Source organism: Lethenteron reissneri, unplaced genomic scaffold (assembly GCF_015708825.2).
Source record: "Lethenteron reissneri isolate LAM-NWPU_2019-01 unplaced genomic scaffold, ASM1570882v1 scaffold_148, whole genome shotgun sequence".
Classification (NCBI taxonomy): Eukaryota; Metazoa; Chordata; class Hyperoartia; order Petromyzontiformes; family Petromyzontidae; genus Lethenteron; species Lethenteron reissneri.
Window position 1 is genome coordinate 3672 of NW_026891201.1, and position 13749 is coordinate 17420.

Genomic DNA, 13749 nt, shown 5'->3' on the forward strand with positions numbered 1-13749 from the left:
CCGCGAGGGCCTCTCCCTCCTGGACCGCCACCACATCCGCCGGTGCCGGAGCACCCGCGCACGCCGCCATCGCCGGAGGCCGCCGCAGTGCCAGTTGAGTTTAAATGTTCTGGGCGACGGCCAACGACGTAATTTTGGACTCCGCTGTGATGGACAGAGTGACTCCTAACTCCCCCGCGAGATCCAGCAGACTGTCCAACGCCAGGGAGTCCATCGCGGCCCCCTTCACGTCGGGGTATGCGGCCCGAGCCAGCGGAAGGAGGGAGCAGCGAAAAGCGAGAGGCGACTCCCCCTCCTCCCGCCGGCGCGCCTTAAACTTGAGTCGCGCCGCAGATGGTGGATCATAGACCGCAGCCATTTGATCAAAGGCGGACTGCAGCGTGGACTTCAGCGCTGGTGGAAAGCACAAGAAGGTCTGCAAGGCCCAAGCGTCCAAGTATGTGGGCAGTGCTTGTAGGGCCTCATCCTCCAGCCAGTGCACCGACTGGTAGGCCACCACGAAGCGGGCCTGGAAGTCCGCCCAGTCCCCACCCTTAGCCACAAACGGCGTGATAGGGAGCAGCCGACGCAGCCGCAGGTGAGCCGCCCCATCCCCCGGCGCACACCCACCTGTAGCGGCGGTCGCAGACGTCAACGCGGCCCCAGTCCCCACGCCTGAACGTGGAGCCCCGGCGGCCCCGGCAGGCGGCGGCAGCATCACCCAAATCTCGGCCTCTCTGTGCGCTGCGTTGCACCGCTAGTCGAGTAGATAACCTTGCGTTCAATAAACCCTCGGAGCCAGGATGAACGTCCAACTCCAATCGTCATTTATTGATTGTAACAAGGTAAAACTGGTGAGAAAACACAGATACAGCATCTGTTATAATCCGGAAACACTAACACAATGAACACCACAGCATCAGAACATTGTCTTATATAACAATAGATCCTGGACGGACCAGGCCCCTACATTACCACTGAACAACTAGACAAAGCACAAGCCGGTGCATTGCATACAGGCACATCGTGTATTCATCCCACTGCACCCCAAATGTACAGCATTACACATAACACTAAACTGTGGATGAGATACTTCGTCATCTTTACTCTCAGGATCGCAACATAGGCACAAGTCTGACTCGACCTACTTAATCACAAGTAACATCCACAATAAGGAAAGACGCAGGCTTTGTTACTAACTAGGCCTCGTATTTACTACAACAACTTAACGGCACCATAAAGGCATTTACATCACTATAACGGTCATTCCAACATTACAACAGCATTGCCAATATTATAGGAATATAAACAACTTACAGACAATGCTTCTTAACATCCCACAATGGACAATTGCGGCTGTGGTCTCACTGAGATGCGATGCGTGCCGCCATCTTGACTTATCTGTGTAATGGCCGACGCCCGCGTGGTACAGTGGAAATCTAAAATCGTAACTTCCTGGTCACGTGACCAAAATTAGCATAAAAACAAGAACTTCCTGTGAACGTACGCTCCACATCTGCCGTGAGGCAAGACAACCCCCCCGATCAGCATCGGCGGCCGCAGCCGCCTCCACCGCCCTGGCCCGCGGCGAGCCCGCCGCGGGCCAGGGCGGTGGAGGCGGCTGCAAAAAATGGCGCCCGCCGGCGGCGTCGTGAAAAAAAATGGCGGCGCCCTGCTCTGGCGCAGCCAGTGCGAAAATGTCAGGAGCCTGAGTTGCGGCGGGAGGCACGACGTCGGCCAAATCACGACACCAAATACCTTCTCATTTAATCACAACATGTTCTTGAGGATGAAACATGAAATATTCATTTGCATGCATGTTCATCAGTTTAGTGATTAAATTTGTTTCACCTTTAAAATGATCTTTAAATGCTTCTTGTGCATGTTGTCTAAAATCCACTTTTCTAGGTGGGGTAATGCTTTTGTTTCACTTCATCGGTCCATTCTTTCCACATCTGATCGAACTCTTTCTCCAATCGGATATCTTTCTGTTCGGTAGTTTTCAGTTTTGAAGCCAAATCCTTGCTCTTCTTCATCAGTTGATCCTCATAGCGTGATATATTTTGATCGAGCTTGTTGCGATCACTCTTTTGCTTCATCAGATCAGTGCATTTTTTGTAAGTATCAGTCACAAGCTCATTCTTAATTGTTTAAAATCTCTTTACGAAGTTAGCTTTCCATTGACTCAACAATTCAGCATCGTCTGCATTGAAATGTGTTTCAATTTCTTTGCTGATCTCGTTGTATTTTGGCAAACCCGTTTTCTCAACGCTTGACCAACTCAAATCATACGTTGTGTCTGTGTAGTAAGTATATATGGAGGCTTGACGACAGGATCGGAGGCACACTTATTTATTACACCAACACAGTTATTACAGGTCACTTGGCTACAGGGATTCTCGACAGCTAACCCCTCTAACCTATACCAATTCCTCCACTACGGGACTAGGGGAGGCTATCTGTCCCAGCTTGGTTAAGCTGGGATCCCGGCTCCCTGAGTCACCAGACCAGCTTCGTCTGGGCTCTCGGGGCCACGCCACCGGCTTGCCCTGGTCGGCCCTTATAAGGACAGCGAGCCAGGGGAGCTCTGGGGCCTACACTAGCTGGTCTTCTGTCTTCTCTGGTTAAAGCTGAGTCCCGACCTCGAGCCCTCGAGCTCATCACCTTTTATAGGACTCGCCCCCGAGGGGGGGCCCGTGGGGGATACACATGCGGACGTCGGTGCTAGCGCCACCCTTGTGTACGGCCGTAACCCCGCCCCTTGTGTTTGTTGGCCATCCGTGGCCATGCATAATCACACCTCAACATTCGTAGCCATGCGCAATTACACCTCTACATCACCCCCCCCTGTACAGCTCGCAGCCGTCCCTGGCTGCAAAAAAAATCAGAATAAAGGTGCATCCCTCACGAAAACCCCGTGTGTGTGCCTCGCGTAATTTTTAACAAGAACAAGAGAACCTTAACAAGAACAACAACAGGAAGAGAGAGAGAGAGAGAGAAAAAAATAACCCGACGCACCCCCCCCGAATAAATACCCCAAAACCAACATATATACACACACTCCGGACGCCACCCCTCCCATTGTCCGCAAGGCCCCCCAACGGCCGACCTCACAATAGTCTGCGCGTTTTGGCGCGCGTTCTCGCGGCGGGCCCGTCACAAGGGCCCATCCTGGCACGCTCAGTGACGGTTGTTGACGGTCCGGGTGCAAGAGAGTCAGGCGTCGTTGCCGAGTGACCCCCGACCCCTCCGGGAGGGGTTGGTGGGTGTGGACCCGTCACTCCTGTTGCGCCTGGGGACGGAACAGTTGATGTCGGGTTAGGCGAGTGCAGCGACGTCGGGGAGTCGGCGGAACCCTCACACGTTTGGCCATGCGTGTGTGTGTGTGAACCACGGGGAGCCGCGATGAATGGTTTCAACCTTGAGGGGTGCACATACCACCGGCGCCTCCCCCATTTGACGCGAACACATTGCGGCCGCAAGACCTGTACGACCTCCACTGGCCCCCGACACGGCCGTACCAATTTTGACGAGGTTGCCAGCGGCACCTGGGGACAGTGCAACCACGCCCTGTCCCCTGGTTTCCATTTGACCACCTGCACCCGCCCCAACCGAAGCCTCTCGTTCGCCTTCTGGCGGAGTTCAGAATTTTGCACGGCCGCTTCCCGTGCCTCAGACAATTGAGCGATGTTAAATTTAACGTGTTCGGACAAATTAGACTTCGCCTGGAGCGCCGAGAGCTTCAGCTGGGTCGCCACAGGGGGGTTAACTTCGCGCCCATACATTAAAAAGAAAGGGGAAAATCCGGTGGCCGCATGGGGAGCCATTCTGTAGGCCTGCAACACACCGGCTATGCGGAGGTCCCAATCCGTCTGGGATACCGACACCTGCTGGGACAGCATGGACGTGATGGTCCGATGCAGCCGTTCCACCATCCCGTCAGTTTGTGGGTGATACGGAGAGGTCCGAACCTTCTCCGTACCCAAGAGGTCGCACACCTCACGTAGGAGTTTACCAGAAAAATTCCTACCCTGGTCAGTAAGCAGCCGTTCCGGAGCACCCTTGTCGAGGACATAGCCCTGGACAAAGGCCTCCGCGATGGCTGCTGCCGACTGGTTCGCCAGGGGCCAGGCCATAGGCCATCTCGTGAAGTATTCAACCCCCGTTAGTAAATACCTATTGCCCCTGGGTGTAGCGGGAAATGGGCCAAGTATGTCCAGAGCGACGAGCTCGTTAACCCGGGAAACTTTTATGGACTGCAGCGGAGGGTTGGACCCCCTAGCAGGTGGCTTCCTCTGCGCGCATTGCGTGCATGACCCCAGGAGATCCCCCACGTCCTTTTCCATGCCCGGCCAGAAGAAATCTAGCTGGAGCGTGGCAAAGGTCTTGTGAACCCCCAAGTGCAGAAGCCGCTCATGAACAGCCCATACCACCTTACCCCTTAAAGCAGCAGGCACCACGAGCCGCTGGCGCCGGGTTTTACCATCCCAGTGCATTAAAAGTCCCTGGAACAACCCCCACGAGTCAACGTTTTCCACCCCCTGGCCAACCCCCCCGGCGCGACGGCGCAGAGCGAGGAGGGAGGTGTCCTCCATTTGGAGGCGACCCCATTCCGCGACCGACAACCCCAGCAACGAATCCCTCCCTTCTTGCTCGATAGGACCCGAAACCGAAGGCGCATCGGCAGCGGCCACGAGGACCGAATCGGTGGTGACGTTCGGAGACCTACAACGCCCCGAACCCAAGAGGCAAGCGCACTCCGAAGTGGGTGGCAATCGCGACAGGGCGTCAGCGTTCGTGTGGCGGAGACCCTTACGATATGTGGTGACAAAGTCATAGTCTTGGAGAATCTCCAACCATCGAGACAACTGGCCCGATGGTTGTTGAACCCGCAGGGCGTATTGTAGGGCCGCATGATCTGTACGGACGGTGAACCGCCGACCGTACAGATACGGGCGGTACTGCTGAATGAAATAAACAATCGCCAATAATTCCCGACGGGTAACGCAGTACCGCTGTTCGGCTGGAGACAGTACCCGACTACCGTAAGCCACCACATGCTCTACGCCCCCAATGAGCTGGGACAGCACGCCCCCGATGCCCGTGTTACTTGCGTCTGTATCGAGCAAGAAGGGTTGTGAAAAATCCGGGTAATTCAACGGCGGAGCCCCCACCAGAGCATTCCGGAGGGCGCGAAAAGAAGCCTCCTCCTCCGGCCCCCAATGAAACCTGACTCCCTTGGACGTCAAGGCATGCAATGGTTTCGCAATCGTAGCGAAGTCAGCCACGAATCGCCGATAATACGACGCGAACCCAATGAAACTCCTGACCTCTCCCACAGAGGTGGGAGTCGGCCAGGAGCTGACGCATTCCGTTTTGGCGGGATCAGTGGATATCCCCGAGCGCCCAACAATGTGACCCAAATATCGCACCGATTCGCGGAGTAAATGGCACTTCTGTGGTTTAAATTTCAAATTGGCAGCCCGCATTTTGAGAAAAACAGCACGCAACCTCTGGAGGTGTTCCTCGAAGGATTTGCTAAAGACGATGACATCGTCTAAGTAAATCAAACAGGAATCCCATTGCAAACCTGCCAAGACCAATTCCATTAACCGCTGAAAAGTTGCCGGCGCAGAATGTAAACCCATCGGCAAGCGGTTAAATTGGAAGAGACCTTGCGGTGTACGAAAAGCAGTCTTAGGTTTTGATTCGTCATCCAGAGGAAGCTGCCAGAATCCTGATAGCAAATCGAGGGTGGAAAAGAATCGCGCACCGGCCAAGGCGTCGAGCGACTCATCCATCCGAGGAAGCGGGTACGCATCTGCCACAGAGATTTTGTTGAGACGCCGAAAGTCGACACAAAATCTCAGTGAGCCGTCATGTTTTTTCACCAAAACGATCGGCGCGCCCCACGGGCTGTTGGAAGGGGAAATGATATCGGCGGCTAGCATGTCATCAACAGCCGATTTGACATGATCCTTTTCGGCGGGACTCAACCGAAAGGGATTTTGGCGGATTGGCGCGCTGTCACCCGTGTCAATATGGTGTCGCAGCAATTTAGTACAACCAATATCAAATTTGTGTTGACTAAAAACGTCAGCAAATTCGCTCAGGAGAACTCGCAGCTGCGCGCGCTGCGAGTCGGACAGGTCCACTGAACCCGCGCAAAGCGCATCCAGCCATCCGTCATCACAGTCCGAATGCGGTCGCGACGGAGGATCGGTGGATACCTGACCCACGAGTGGTTCCTCATAGGGTACCGGCGTTGCGTGTGCAAGCACGGTCCCTTGAGGAACCACGGCCGTTCGCGATCCCACATTAAGGACTGCAATGAAGGGGTCCCCATCCCCTCTCACCATGGTCTGAGCCGCGAGCAAATCGGGTCCATTTACCCCGGCCCGAGATGGTCCCAACAAGACCCCCCGATCCGCAACCCCTTCATTAAACGGCCGACGCAACCTAAGAGGGACGAGCATCTGAGCCCCCGGAGGTACGCGCACAGTTTTTGTCACGAGCGCCTGCACGGTGGCAAACGCCCGGCGCTCCGTGGTGGGGGAAGACAAAAATGTAACGCGTCGGCCCGATGGGAGCTCAATGCACCCCTGGTCAATCAGGATGCGGATGGGCATTTTGGCCAAGAAATCCGTCCCCAACAGGCACGGAACCGCGAGTGAGGAGGAAACCAAAACAGGCCCGGATAATTTAATGTCTCCAATGCAGATAGTGGCGCGGATTTGCCCAATAATGCCCAGCGAGCCCCCGTTAGCAGCATAGCATGGCACGTCAACAGGGAGCAAGGGACGACTTTGAACGGGAAGGATGTTATAAATCAAATCAGATATAATGGTCGCCGATGCCCCTGTGTCAATTAAAATCCGCACCTCTACCCCATCAATATGACCGACCACAACCGATGATCCCGCCGACGCAGCAACGACACGATGGGCGAGCTCCGACCACTGACCCGGTTGGAGCGCTCGCCGCATTATAGAACAATCGCGCGCGACGGACGGGGAATTTGGAGCCCTGTTTGGTTGAGCGCGTGAGTGTGTGTCGGATGTGTGCGTGGGCCAAACGTGTGAGGTGCCGCGACTCGCCGTATTTCTCTGCTGGAGCTTGGGAGGAGACGGCGTGGCGTCCTGACGAGGTGTCGCCCCGCGCTGACGGGGAGCCCGGCATCCTGACGCAACGTGGCCTTGCAGGCTACAGTTGTAGCAGCGTGTGAGCGCCCCCGATGTCCTGGGCTGCTCCTGGCGGCTCGGTCCATTCCGAGCCTGTGGTGCCGCCGCTCTCCATTCCCCTCGCCGCTCCACCCCGCAGACCTCCTCCGATGGGAGGGCGGTAGCCGCCATGGCATGGCTGGCCGCCCCCTTTGCCGCCTTTCGACGCAGGGACCGCAAGCCCCCGTGGATGTGGCGCGCGACCAGCAGGGACGACATCTCCGCGTCGTCCTGAGCCAGGACGTTGACGTCCAGCTCGTCAGCGAGTAGCAGCAGCTTCTCGGCCACCATGGCATCCACTCCTTCCTCGTCCATCCGTGGAAAAGCAGCCTTCGCTAGGGCCAGGAGAGCCGTCCGGAAGGCCAGGGGTGACTCGTTGGCGCCCCGACTCCGATCGTGGAACAGCTGCCTGCAGTCCGAAGGCGGCCCATAGACGGCTGACAGCAGCTGCAACGCCAGGTGTAGAGTGGCGCGCTTTTCCCTCGGCGCCGAGGTGAGGGTAGCCAGGGCGTCGTTGTCCAGCATCGCTGGCAGCGCGCGTAGGGCCTCGGCGTCCGACCAGTTCGCCATCTCTTGATGAGCGATGAACCACCTCTTGAAGCCGCCCCAGTCTCCGTCAGCGCCGACAAATTCTTTAAGAGGCGGCAGACGCTGTTGTAAGGCGGCGTCCGTGGCCGTAGAACGCTCTCCGTCGCTCCCCGCCGATGATACAGTGTGGGCGGGCCGTGCACATGGCATCGCCGGTCGCTCCGATGTTGACGCGCCGGCCGGCGTTGATGATGTCACGGCTTGTGCTTGGCGCTCAGCAGACACGTGACGCGGGCCCGCCCCGCCCTCCGCTCGTACTGTAGATATGGCGGGAAATTTGACCGCGAGCCGCGTCGGGGTGGCGGGAAACGTCGCCCCGCGCCGGCTGCCGTCGTCGACCCGCGCTGCTCCTCCAGCCCCTAGCCGCGTGATCTCCTCCAACGCGGCGGCCGCGGCGTAGAGCAGGTCCGCCAGGCGGGAGTGGGCCAGCCGGAGTCCTTCGGCCGACGCATCCCCCTCCTCCTGTCGTAGCGGCGCGGGCGTACTCGGCCCCGGCTGCTCCGAATCGACCCCGGCCATCTCTGGTGGTGATTCGGCCCCGGCGTCTTCCATCTCCGACTCCCTGGTACGTGTCGTCCCTCGTGTGTCCATCGTTGGACGTTTACTTCTGACCCCAGATGTAGTAAGTATATATGGAGGCTTGACGACAGGATCGGAGGCACACTTATTTATTACACCAACACAGTTATTACAGGTCACTTGGCTACAGGGATTCTCGACAGCTAACCCCTCTAACCTATACCAATTCCTCCACTACGGGACTAGGGGAGGCTATCTGTCCCAGCTTGGTTAAGCTGGGATCCCGGCTCCCTGAGTCACCAGACCAGCTTCGTCTGGGCTCTCGGGGCCACGCCACCGGCTTGCCCTGGTCGGCCCTTATAAGGACAGCGAGCCAGGGGAGCTCTGGGCCTACACTAGCTGGTCTTCCGTCTTCTCTGGTTAAAGCTGAGTCCCGACCTCGAGCCCTCGAGCTCATCACCTTTTATAGGACTCGCCCCCGAGGGGGGGCCCGTGGGGGATACACATGCGGACGTCGGTGCTAGCGCCACCCTTGTGTACGGCCGTAACCCCGCCCCTTGTGTTTGTTGGCCATCCGTGGCCATGCATAATCACACCTCAACATTCGTAGCCATGCGCAATTACACCTCTACATCTGTACTGTTGTTAATGATCGTATGCTGCTTATTCTCCTCTTGAAAAAGAGGACTTCTCATGCTCCACGTCCATTTCCCATAAATATCTTCCAGTTTCCTATAAGCTGCGTGTGTTCTTGAAGCTAAACACGAAGTTTTTTGCGAGCAACGCCCTCCAACAATCCTTCATGCGTTTAACACGTGTGAGGCTTTCGCGACCAATATTATTCATAATCAACGTTTTTGGGTTTAGATCGCGTTATTTATGAATGTGTCGTAACCCTCCACCACCCGACACGGCCAATCAGTAAAAAAAGTGTCACGTTGACAAAAGACAAATAGTTCACTGCTTTAGCCCACCGGTGTGTTGAAGCGTGAAACCACAACATTTACAATTTGAGTCGTACGACGTTTCGCTGGTAATTTCATCCAGCATCAACATGCAATTCGCCAGAATGGTGAGGCTCTGCTCTGGCTCCCAGTCTTAAATAAAGCAGCAGCAGGGTGACGTCATCATCCTTCATGCGTACGTTGAATTCTGATATTTTTAGAACGTGACTTTTTTTAATGACGCTGTATTTAAGCGCTTTAATATTTTGGCAGTAGCTGGGATTTGGCCGGGCCATTGGATGATCTCCTTCCCAACGATGAGCAAAGTACTGGATGTGAGAGTCCATGTCACAACTGATCACCTCGTCAAATGATTCAACATCGCACTGCTCCTCATTGCTTTTATTTTCACTCTGAACACCAACATACCGTGCTTCATAGTCAGCCATTATCAGTTTCTGCAAAAAATAAGAGGCAAGATCTTGTTCTGTGCGTGGGTGTTTTGTGTACGCATTGCTGACTTAACAACACACACATCCCCCGTGTGAATTTTACTGGGGTTAGTATTTTTGAAGGTCCAGCCTTTCAAGCAGATTCATAAACATTCTGGCGAATTGTCCGATGATGCTGGATGCAATTACCAGCGAAACGTCGTACGACTCAAATTGTAAATGTTGTGGTTTCACGCTTCAACACACCGGTGGGATAAAGCAGTTAACTATTTGTCTTTTGTCAACGTGATACTTTTTTACTGATTGGCCGTGTCGGGTGGTGGAGGGTTATGACACATTTATAAATAACGCGATCTCAACCCAAAAACGTTGATTATGAATAATAATTATTATGTTTACAACAATACCACTTCCTCTTTCAAATAAAAAAACTCGTCAGAGAGAGAAGTGTTTTATACAATCACAGCTGCCAGTGCAGACACATCAAGGCAAGGCGCTGCTGTGCTCCCCTTTGCCCACAAAAGCATAAAGTTTGTGCGTGACCAGACCCAGGCATCAGTCAGAATGTGTACCAGATGGAAGTTCCTCGGCTACAGCCATGGACACCTGCACATACTTCGTGGTCATAGAAGATGTTACGTAATGTAAGGGCCAGATGACATCCTTGTTGCACCCTGCGGTGAACAGGGGATGGCTCTGCCTGTTGGCCACCGCTCTACCCGGGCCTACCCCCCATCATGGATGTCCTTCATCATTACCAGCAGAGGGCAGGGAAGACAAGCCTACAAAGCTAGCCTCAGATATGATCTGCTCAAGGGTTTAAAGCACGGTGTGATAACCCCTAGGCCACCACTCCCGCTCGAATATTTATTTTTAAAAACTAAAAACAAAGTATATTGAAAACCTTTGCTCGCTGGACTAACAGGAGAGCCCTGGGCCAACACGCTGAAAGGTCAAGAAGCCATAATTTAAATTAGAATCCCTAAAAAGCACATCACCTGCCACGTAAAGTATAAGTGTAGTGCTTTAATGCAACCTTAATTTGCCACAGTGTTGGTGACATCACGACGGTGCTTGTGCCAGGCTAGGTGCACTATTAGGCGAAGTGAAGTGTCGACAGCTCACTGGCAGATACCGTGACTGACCCAGGTGTCATGGATTGACTGAGCGCATGACTGGCTGAGAAGATCAACAGAGCCAGGTAGCTTCCACAGCGTTACGAGGCCGATAACAAGAAACAACATCATTCTGCCCGAATGATTCCGAGAGAGACCTCTGCTCCCCCACCTCCCCTCCCCCACTCCCCATGCCTTACCACCCTCCAATATCGCAGTCCCAGACAAGAAATGGATGTATTCACCACTTGTGCACAAGGAACCGGGATCTTCTTATAAACAGATATTTTGGTTGAACTGCGATGGCGGTGGTGAACAAGCAAGCCATCTTACACAGAGCCAACTCTCTCTTCTGTCCACATGCCAATTATCATCATCGTCCTCATTATAATTTCAACCTCGTAATTTCGTCACAACACCTCTGATTACAATCGCTAACGACCTTCACGATGGTGAGTAAGCCCAGCAGTCAGAGACATTTCATGTTCACGTTGAGGTGTAACAGAGGAGCCCTTTGGCCCATACACTGTTTGACATTTCTTTAAGCGTTCGTTACGTTACACATGAAGAGATTTACTGAGATTACAGAGTGGCTGACTGATCGTATTGTGGGAGGTGGGGTGGGGTAATTGCGCACCCATCATCATCTAGAGCCATGGTTAATCCACTGCTGGATGACAGACTCCTACAAGCACCTTCCTCTCTCGAGCGTTGTGTTTAATTCTAAATGTGAGGAGAGTGATCCAGCAGTAGAAAAGACACGCAGCGTCGTTACTCACTGGGAGTGGAGACTGGGCGATGTCCGCAGCTCTTTGCAGCGCCTGTAAGAAGGTGAACACAACGCGTTATGCACCGCATGGATATCATGCTAGCAGTGTTCACGTAGTCAGCATGAGATACACTTTCGAGGTCGTCTATGTCTTGTCAACAACAACCTTGGCATTTTAGTCGAGCCTTAGCTGGTGATTCACTCTGAACCCTATGGGAGGCTTAGTCTGACTCTACGAGCCTCAGTGATTCGCACAGAACCCTATGGGAACATTCATCTGCCTCCATGAACCTAAATGATTCACACTGAACCCTCCGAAGTCGATGATGATGGTGTCGGTAATAATTATGATCGTAGCAGTATGGGTGATGATGGTGGAAGTGATGGTAGTGGTAGTGCCTTTACCTGACTCTCTTCTCCTGAAGTAAAAGATGCAGACCTCCCTCTAGTGAAAGAGACCTCCACCAGAGAGCCCCTCTCGAGCAGGAGGGGACTTGGTCTACTCTTCTACGCTGGTCAGATGTCTTAGAAGAAGGAGTGGGGGTTACCCGCACGTCACCACACCGCACGGTATCTGCCTATCGTCTCCCTGTGTTGTAGCTACTTAAACTGCTGGGTAGAGGTCACGTGGGACCCACCCAGATAGAGATGTGAAACTTCTATTAACCAGTCTCACCGGTTACTGTGTCTCATGAATTCCACACACAATTTGCAAAAGGAAGGCAAACAAGGTGTGGTGGAGCCAAATAAAACATGACATTGAGATTAAATTTTGATTTAAAGCTTTCGTTTTATTTTTTATTATTTTATTACTTCCCTTCTACGTGACTTTACCGAAAGAACCAAGAAGACATTGAGATTGTTCAAGCAGAGGGAGAACATGATAGGGCCAAGCACAGAGCCATGTGGAACTCCCTTGGTAATGGGGTCTTTCAGTTGGAACTGCTCAGACAAGTAGCTGTAGATCCAGTGTATTGAACACGTTGTGAAATGTAGACATATTACTACTTAATCTTTGGTTCTTTCGGTAAAAGAACTTAGATACAAAATAAATGAAGTGAGTAAAAATAAAAATCATCAAATACAAATAATAAACAATTTAAAAAACACTAATGTAGACTGTAGCCTGGTTCTTAATCGAAGTGAGTGTACTGGCAGTCTGTAATGTAAACTGTAGCCTGGTTATTAAGCTGGGTGAGTGTACTGGAAGTCTATAATGTAGACTGTAACTTGCTTCTTAACCTCGGTGAGTGTACTGGCAGTCTATAATGTAGACTGTAGCCTGGTTATTAAGCTGGGTGAGTGTACTGGCAGTCTATAATGTAGACTGTAACCTGTTTCTTAACCTCGGTGAGTGGACTGGCAGTCTATAATGTAGACTGTAGCCTGGTTATTAAGCTGGGTGAGTGTACTGGCAGTCTATAATGTAGATTGTAGCTTGGTTATTAAGCTGGGTGAGTGTACTGGCAGTCTATAATGTAGACTGTAACCTGGTTCTTAACCTCGGTGAGTGGACTGGCAGTCTATAATGTAGACTTATTCTTGGTTCCTTATAATTTAAATATAATAAAAATTAAAAATAAATATAACTAAAAACAAAAACCGCGATGTTTCGATCGCAACACAAGCGGTCATCAGGAACAGGGGGCTTAGCCTCTATAAGCAAACTGTTTACAAAGGTTTAGAGATGGGCACAGCCCACGTGCGTCAGCAGAGTGAGCGGGGCAGCTGATGTTAATGTAGCCCAAGTGTGTCAGCAGAGTGGGCGGGGCAGCTGATGTTAATGTGGGAGAAAGCAACGCCAACGCTGTGGGTCTACAGCAGGGGTCCTCAAATTACGGCCCGCGGGCCATATGCGGCCCATCGAGGGCATTTATCCGGCCCATGGTCACTAATTGGGCTGCGCTTGTGAGCACTCATTGGGCTGCGATCTGTGAACAAAACTGCAGGTGTAATTAACTTTTTAATGGCACCCGCACCAGTGTGAGCCTGGGGTAAAAGCGGAGTTCCCCCAATCAGACTGCATTGATGGGCAGTGCAGTCTGTATGTCTCTGTGTGGGCAAAGTTATTGCTGGTATATTGTTTTTGTAGCGTTGTATATATATTGGTATTTTACTAATAGCAATTTTGACTCCCTAGGAAACAATGATGTCAAGAAAAAG

General features: G+C 52.8%; 1 pseudogene; it reads right to left on the reverse strand.

The window, feature by feature from the left end:
* Positions 1-1847: 1847 nt before the first annotated feature.
* Positions 1848-9790, reverse strand: LOC133362439 (interferon-induced very large GTPase 1-like; annotated as a pseudogene).
* Between the last annotated feature and the right edge of the window lie 3959 nt (positions 9791-13749).